General features: G+C 46.6%; 1 protein-coding gene across 9 annotated transcripts in view; it reads left to right on the top strand.

Annotated features, from left to right (window-relative positions):
* The first annotated feature begins 4959 nt into the window (after positions 1-4959).
* Positions 4960-7754, top strand: part of Strada (STE20 related adaptor alpha) — a 31259-nt gene continuing 28464 nt past the window's right edge. For 2 of the 9 annotated variants that reach the window (XM_076543560.1, XM_006970511.4), the window contains exon 1: positions 5088-5269. The gene's annotated coding sequence lies outside the window, so the exon portion shown is untranslated. Of the gene's footprint in view, positions 6036-7754 lie in introns of all 9 variants that reach the window. The other 7 variants (XM_076543563.1, XM_076543561.1, XM_076543564.1 and 4 more) reach the window with 7 other exon arrangements.

The following is a 7754-nucleotide window of genomic DNA, read 5'->3' as shown; positions in this document are numbered from 1 at the left end:
GTGTCGAACACACAGATTGCAAGCCCAGTGCCACTTTGAGATCTTTGGCAGCAGTTAACTCTGCAGCTCACACACGATTGAGCCTGTATAATAATGAGTATTCAGAGATGGGTAATGCCAGGGGGGCATTCACCAACCTAAGACAGAGCACCTGTGTGGCCTGGGCAGGCGTCTCCATGATGGGTAAGGTGACCTGCTGACGTCCCATGCAACCTAAGTCAGAAGCTCATTTTTTAGTAATAGGGGGACCCGTAGGGTCCTGGCCCCTGTTTTGGGTAACTGTTGCCTTGCTTGCTGACCTTGACCTTGATATCCTCCCTATGCTAATTCCCTGCCGGGTTACACCCTCCTGAATGCTTAAGGGAAGTTCCTTGTCTGTGTATACTGCATAATGGGCATTAACAGCTTAGATGCAAGATTGTAAAAAATTGGTAGCAAATTTCTGCCCTCCAGGGTTCTCCCATTGTGCTGTAAACCTGTATTTAAGACTTTTCCTTCCTTCAATAAACAGCATTTGGCATTAAACAAAATAATAATAAAGTAAAAATAAAACAAAGACTTGGCTTCAGCATCAGTGAAACCAATTGCTAGGACCAGTGAGATGGCTCAATGTTGATGTTAAAGGATATAAAAGAGTTAGACCTATAGGGGTGGCTTCTATTACAGACTACTGAAACAAAGTAAAAGTAAAAAGAAGCCTGGCTGGGTGTGGTGTCATGTGTCTTTAATCCCAGTGTTTGGTGATCAGCAGATTTGATTGCAAGAGGACGACACAGCAGGGCTGGAGAGAAGGTTAAGGATTAAGAGTACTTACTCCTCTTGCAAAGGACCCACATTGAAATCTCAGCTACTAGCTGATTCTAACTCCAGCTCTAGGGGATCTGCTGCCCTCTTCTGGTCTCTACAGGCAACTGCATTCACATGCATCTGAACATAAATAAAATCTTTTAACAAAGGAAGACGGCATTATCTTTGTACAAGTTCACAATGGTCTCAACCCTCTGAATTTGAGAAGGAATAAAAGAAAGCTATGATTTTTCCTAATGGTAGATCGTATTGCTTTCTTGCTTTGTTTTTGAGACAAGGTCTCATCTATAACACAGACTGGCCTGGCATTCGTGGCAATGCCCCTGCCTCAGCCTGGAGTGCTGGGGTGATAGGTGTGTACCACCACATCTACTTGTTTTCTGAGAGGACTACTTGCTGAGTGTTACTTAGGCTAGTTTCCAACTCATGGGCTCAGGTTTTTTTTTTTTTTTTTTTTTTTAAGATTTATTTACTTATTATGTATACAGTGTTCTGCCTGCATGTGTCCTTGCAGGCCAGAAGAGGGCACCAGATCTCATTACAGGTGGTTGTGAGCCACCATGTGGTTGCTGGTAATTGAACTCAGGACCTCTGGAAGAGCAGTCAGTGCTCTTAACCACTGAGCCATCTCCCCAGCCCACCCTGATCTTTTTAAAGTATTCCTTTCCTTGGAGGTCACTGAGGAACAAGATGATACTGCCTCTGCCTGTCTGTTGAACATGCTGCTTTTCTTTTTTTTTTCTTTTTTTCTTTTTTTTTTTTTTGGTTTTTCGAGACAGGGTTTCTCTGTGTAGCTTTGCGCCTTTCCTGGAACTCACTTGGTAGCCCAGGCTGGCCTCGAACTCACAGAGATCCGCCTGCCTCTGCCTCCCGAGTGCTGGGATTAAAGGCGTGCGCCACCACCGCCCGGCTGAACATGCTGCTTTTCATAAGTGTTTTCCTCTTTCTAAAGGTATTTCTAGTTAGCATACAAAATAATGAATTTCCTTATTACATGTTCATACACATAGCATTGTACCTTGCTCATATTTGTACCCACACTTCTCTCCCCTCCCTCCATTCATATTTTAAATTTGCATATTTACATAGATTTCTTCTGTCCATATTTCAATTTTTCAATTAGCTTATCTCTTATCAGAGCTAGAACTGAAGCCAGTCTCCTATGTCAGGAAAACTCTGGATTTGTGCACACTAGGCAGTAAAATGGAAAGAGCATAAGGTTGAAAATACTTTACAGATAAGTAGTCCTGGTCAACTTGTTCTATACATCCACACATTCCCCTTTTTCAGTTGAGGTTTTTTTTTTTTTAAGATTTATTTTTTATTTTGTATACAGTGTTCTGTCTGCATGTATTCCTGCACACCAGAAGAGGGCACCAGATCTCATTATAGATGGTTGTGAGCCACTATGTGATTGCTGGTAATTGAACTTAGGACCTCTGGAAGAACAGCCAGTGCTCTTAACCTCTGAGCCATCTCTCTAGCCCTTGAGTATTCTTTTAAGCAAGGAGTTCACATAGGTGTTTTCATGTGGAGGCTTATGTATTTAAACAATAGAGTTAAAAACACAAGTAGCCAGGAATACACAGAGAAACCCTGTCTCAAAAAACCAAAAAAAAAAAAAAAAAAAAAAGATAATTTATGCTGGGTGGCAGTGGGGCACACCAGCCTTTAATCCCAGCACTTGGGACGCAGAGGCTGGTGGATCTCTGTGAATTCAAGGCCAGCTTGGTCTACGAAGCAAGTTTCAGGCCAGCCTGTTGTACAGAGTGAATTCCAGGATAGCCAGGACTGTTACACTAGAAACCCTGTCTCAAAAACAAACAGAGCCGGGCGGTGGTGGCTCACGCCTTTAATCCCAGCACTTGGGAGGCAGAGCCAGGCGGATCTCTGTGAGTTCAAGGCCAGCCTGGGCTACCAAGTGAGTTCCAGGAAAGGCGCAAAGCTACACAGAGAAACCCTGTCTCGAAAAACCAAAAAAAAAAGCAAGTAGCCAATTCAACCTGTCTGCATCCATCCCTTTAGGCTTCAAGTCAGTTTCCAAAAGCTCTGGAAATGTTAAACACTCTTACTCTATAAGTCAAAAGCATCAGGAACTTGTGCCTTCCAGGGCTCACTCTGTAACCTCTGAATGTTGATCTTTCATTATACAGTTTGTTCAGACTTACCCTGATTGGTATATAAAACCTATGTATTTGCTCCTTGAAGCAGGCTGGGACTCTGAATAGCTTTGGTAGGTAGTCATACAGTTGGTAAAATCTTTTAGCCATGCTGATCCTCAAATTATAACATCCTGTTAGAAAATGTGGTGGCTGGGTTACTAGGTATTAGGACAGATGAAGTACCTAGTGTTAACACATCCCATTGTAAGACTGTAAGAGAGAGGTTTTAGGGCTAAGGCACTTGCCCAGCATATGTGAGGTCCTAGGCTCAATCTCTAGTACAGTCCAAAGAAGAAGGGAGAGCAAGGGGAAAGGAAATCTCAATTTGAGATTGTCTTGACAATTACAGCCTGGTGTGGTGTTTCACATCTGTAATCCCAGAAGAGGCAGGAAGATCTCTGAGTTTAAGGCCAACCTGGGCTACGGAGCGAGTTCCAGGCCAGCCTGGGCTAGAATTGCCTCAAAACGCAAGTTTGGGGCTGGAGAGATGGGTCAGCACTTAATAGCACTTGCTGCTCTTGGAAAGGATCCAGCACCCACAACTATCTGTCACTCCAGTTCCAGGGGATACGACACCCTCTACCTCTGCCTGTGTATGCACACGTGTGGTGTGCATAAGTACACTCAAGTACACATACTTAAACAATTTTAAAGCAAAATGAAGTTGGCATCTTTTCATTGCTTTCTCTAATACTCTCAGTTCCAAAAAACGATGGGAACTGGCAGAGACTGAATTTTCTTCCACTCTCTTGCTTTTTATGGATCCATTAGGTTCACTTCTGAAAGAAACATTTTGAGACTGAGGTTGTGCTTGAAAATGTCAAAGCACTAGGTAAGATTACAGAAATGTGTAAAACAAGCTGGGCGGTGGGCACACAACTTTAATCTCAGCACTCGGGAGGCAGAGCCAGGCGGATCTCTGTGAGTTCGAGGCCAGCCTGCTCTACAGCGTGAGTTCCAGGAAAGGCACCAAAACTTCACCAAGAAACCCTGTCTTGGAAAAAAAAAAAAAAGTGTGTAAAACAGTGAAATCCCCTGTTATATTTGGTGTATTTCCATCAAGCCCCCCATTTGGATGTTTCCAAAATTACACATCTTGGAAGTTATTAGACCAGTATAAATCTGTGAGTAGACAGAACCGGAGAAAACAAGTATTATTTGACAGCACCCCACAGCAACTGAAGTGACTAAAAATCCTTAGTTCCCACAGGAGGAAGCCTTGCTGCATCTGGAGGGCTTCATTTGATCAGCCCTATATGCCTTAGTCTCTGCTACCTGTCTTCCTTCACAAAGGCAAACTCATCATACCACCAAGCTTGAATCCCAGCAGAGGCAAGCTGATCTCTTGAGTTCAAGGCCAGCCCAGGCTACATGAGACTCAAACCCAGTACAAAAAAAAGTTAAGGATGAAGGAGGGTTCAGGAACAAAAAGATAGCTCTCGTTTAGTTGAGCAAATTTCCTTGCTTTACAGAGAAGGAACTTGGGGCACAGACACAGGGTGAGTTTCCTCTTTAGTTTGTTCCTAATGCCTGAGACAGACCCAAATCAGGCATATGAAGGGTTTGCTCATTTAAGCGCTACCAGGTGAAATGATTTGCGGCGGATGGGGTGGACTGGGGGGAATACTCCTGCTAGCCAAGTCGGTAGCTATCTATGGCTGCCCTTGACTTGTCTCTCCCTGCGGCAGATGGGGGGTACGGAGGCTCCAGGGCCCTTTGGGACCACCTTCTACATCAATGACTAACTAGTCATTTAGGTCTTTGGCTTGACGGGGACCCTCTTCTTGCCTTAGCAAAGGAAGGTTAAAAGATGACTAACAGTTCTCTCCCCGCCACAGCGGATGAGGGTTCACGAACATGCCGGCGGTAACGTGGGAAGCAGACAGGCCCTCGGGGGGGAAAGGCGGAGCTTCCTCTGTGGGAGGAGATGGGTGGGGCGGGGAGGGGCGGGGCTTCCTTGATAGGCAGGGTAAGGCGGAGCCTCTTCCGAGAACGAGGAGCTTCTGCCCAGGGAGGCGAGGGGCGGAGCTTCCTTCTTGGGTGGGGCAGAGCAGGGCTTCTTCCGTCGGGGAGGGGCGGGACTTCCTCCGTGGGGCGGGGTAAGGAGGAGCATCTTCCGTGGGAGGGGCGGGGCTTCCTCTGTGGGCGTGGCGAGGCCCTGTCAGCCTCCCTGGATCCCTCCACTGCGCATGGCACGTTGCGTACCTCCCGCCCAGCAACCGGCCTGGCGGCAGCGCGGCCACCAAACTGAGGAGGCGGAGCCGAGACGAGTCGGTACTGCGCTCTGACTCCTAGACCAGGTACCGGGTGGCGGGGCCGCCTGGTGCGCTCCCTGGGGCCGGTCCCTCTTGCCCGACTCCGAGTCCCTCTCCTCCGGGGCGCGCCTCAGCGGCCTTCCCGGCTCACCCTCGCCCTCCTCGGGCCCTCATTTAACCCGGGTTCTGGGTTCCCACATTGACGGGTTACAGCCTGAGAACAGAATAGGCTTGGGCCTGGCTGGGGAGACGCTGAGCAGAGTTGCCGGACCGGAGAGGCTAGCTCCTGCCTGCCCTACCCATCTTTTCCGGGGCTTCCAGATGGAGTGCCTGGGACCAGATGTCGTTTGGTCCTCCCCGCAAAGTAACAGCAGACCCTAGTGCTGACCTCTCGACCGGAGCCTCCGTTTCAGGCGATGCTGGTCGGGCATCGAGTTGAACTCTCACGAGGAAGCAAGATCAGGGTTATTCTCTGCTTTGGTCAAAACGAAGAATTTCTGATTGTCTTTTTGAGTGCTCCCCAGCAGTTTTGGGAATTGTGTCTGGCGGCCGAGAGTGAGCATGACAGAAGGGGAGTGGTTAAATAAAATTGTCCATAATTTTAGGAAATAGAGAGCTAACTTCTCAACTCTGCCTTCAGCGAAGACCCTAAGATTCTTCAGCTTGACCCCCTTCTCCCAGGCCGTTGGCATCAGTCTTTCTGAAAGACCTGTTGAGGTAGAACCAAGTTCCAATATGTGGACGGGTCCTCGTGAATTAGTTGATACTTTAGAGATACCCAATACCTGAGACGGATTCTGCTCCCTGAGAGGTGATACACCAAATTTGAGACTGCGGGTGTGGCTCAGTGCCTGAGTGCTTGCTTATCGTTAGTGAGGACTTGTATTCCATTCCTAGCACTACCAAAAAAAAAAGCTACCTAATAATTTAGTCATTAGTTATAGTGCTGCATTGGTTGGCTCGATTCACCCTTTAATTAGGTTTCTTAGAAGAATTTTGGCCATGTTTATAGTTGTGATCTCAGACATGTAGGAAATTTGGGGGCCCAGTGACAAAAACAGAAAAAGGAAAAGAAAACAGTCCACAGAGCAAGTGGCTTCTTTCTGTACCTCTTGTAGTAGGAGAGGTAACGAAGCAATTCCGAGTATGGTTGGGTGGCCGCAGAGGTGGCTCTGGATAAGGGACATTCTGCTGAAACATGAGGACCCGAGGTCCAGTCTCCAGCACTCATGTCAACAGCCATGTGGGACAAGAGAGACATCAGGGCTTGCTGGCTGCCAGCCTCTGTCCAGGTTTAGTGAGAAACCTATCTCAGGGAGTAAGGCTGAGTGGGAGAGTGGGACACCCAATGTCCTTTAGCCTCACCGTGCATGCAAACAGGAATGCACACACACACACACACACACACACACACACAGTTATGACGGGGAAAGCAAGTGGTTAGTGGGAGCCTCTGTGACACAGGATACTTGAGATGATTACTGAGTGAATATCAAAATTATATTGGGGACAAGAAGGGAAGTAGGGTCTTTATACTCCACTTTTTTTTTTTTTTTTTTTACGACAGGTTGTAGCCAAGGATGATGTTAAATTTTTAAATTCCTGATCCTGTCTCTGTCTCCTGAGTGCTGAGATCGCAAGCATGAGCTATCGTTCTCAGCTTTGGATTCCTATCACTTTTATAGCCTTAGCTGTTGACCTCTAAATCCACATAGCCATCTTTAACCTGTTCTTAAACATCAATACTACCTTTCTAACAAATGGCTATCCCCCATTTTTGGAAGATATATTCCTTCTCAACATTATTGAACTCTCTACATTAGTTAAACTTGAACCTGACAGAGAAAGACACCTGTTGTTCTCTTCTGGCCTCTGTGTACACACCCCTTCATGGACACCCTCAGGCATACCCCCCCATGCACATGTGCATACACTACACACTCGTACTTATACACTAAATAAATATTTTAACTTACCCTTACATTAAAGCCACTTCTACTTCTGAGCTTTCCTATTTCTGGCATTGGTTCAGTGGCATATTAATCTCTTTTTAATCACTCAAGAACACAAACACACAATTAGAATCATCAGTTGTAGAATGGATCCCCAGATACGGTTTTAAGTCTCTGCAGTTTCCAGCTGGACTGTCTAGATAGAAGGTCTGGCATGGGCTGGGAAGTTCTGCCACACTCCCTGGAAGTGACATCTGTCTAGGACAGTTTGTAAAAGATATTCTCCAGCCATGCCTGGTGATGCAAGCTTGTGATCCTAGCAGTTAGGAGCATGGAAGCAGAAGAGTCAGACATTCAAGGTCATGGGCAGTCACATAGTGAGTTTGAGGTCAGCTTCGTATGTAGGAGGCCCTGCCTCAAATTTCCAAAGGGCAGAGGATGGGCTCGATAGCCTGGGCTGCTGTTGTGACAGCTTGATCATTTTTTTATTCTTAGCCTCTCATCTGTTCCCTGGGGTTTCTACTGCCACAGGCTCCTCTCCCCGGGAAAACTGTTTTATAACCAGCATGCTTTTCTCT

This window comes from Peromyscus maniculatus, chromosome 8 (assembly GCF_049852395.1).
Source record: "Peromyscus maniculatus bairdii isolate BWxNUB_F1_BW_parent chromosome 8, HU_Pman_BW_mat_3.1, whole genome shotgun sequence".
Classification (NCBI taxonomy): Eukaryota; Metazoa; Chordata; class Mammalia; order Rodentia; family Cricetidae; genus Peromyscus; species Peromyscus maniculatus.
Note: the sequence above shows the minus strand (reverse complement) of the source record. Positions and strands in the feature narration are given on the sequence as shown.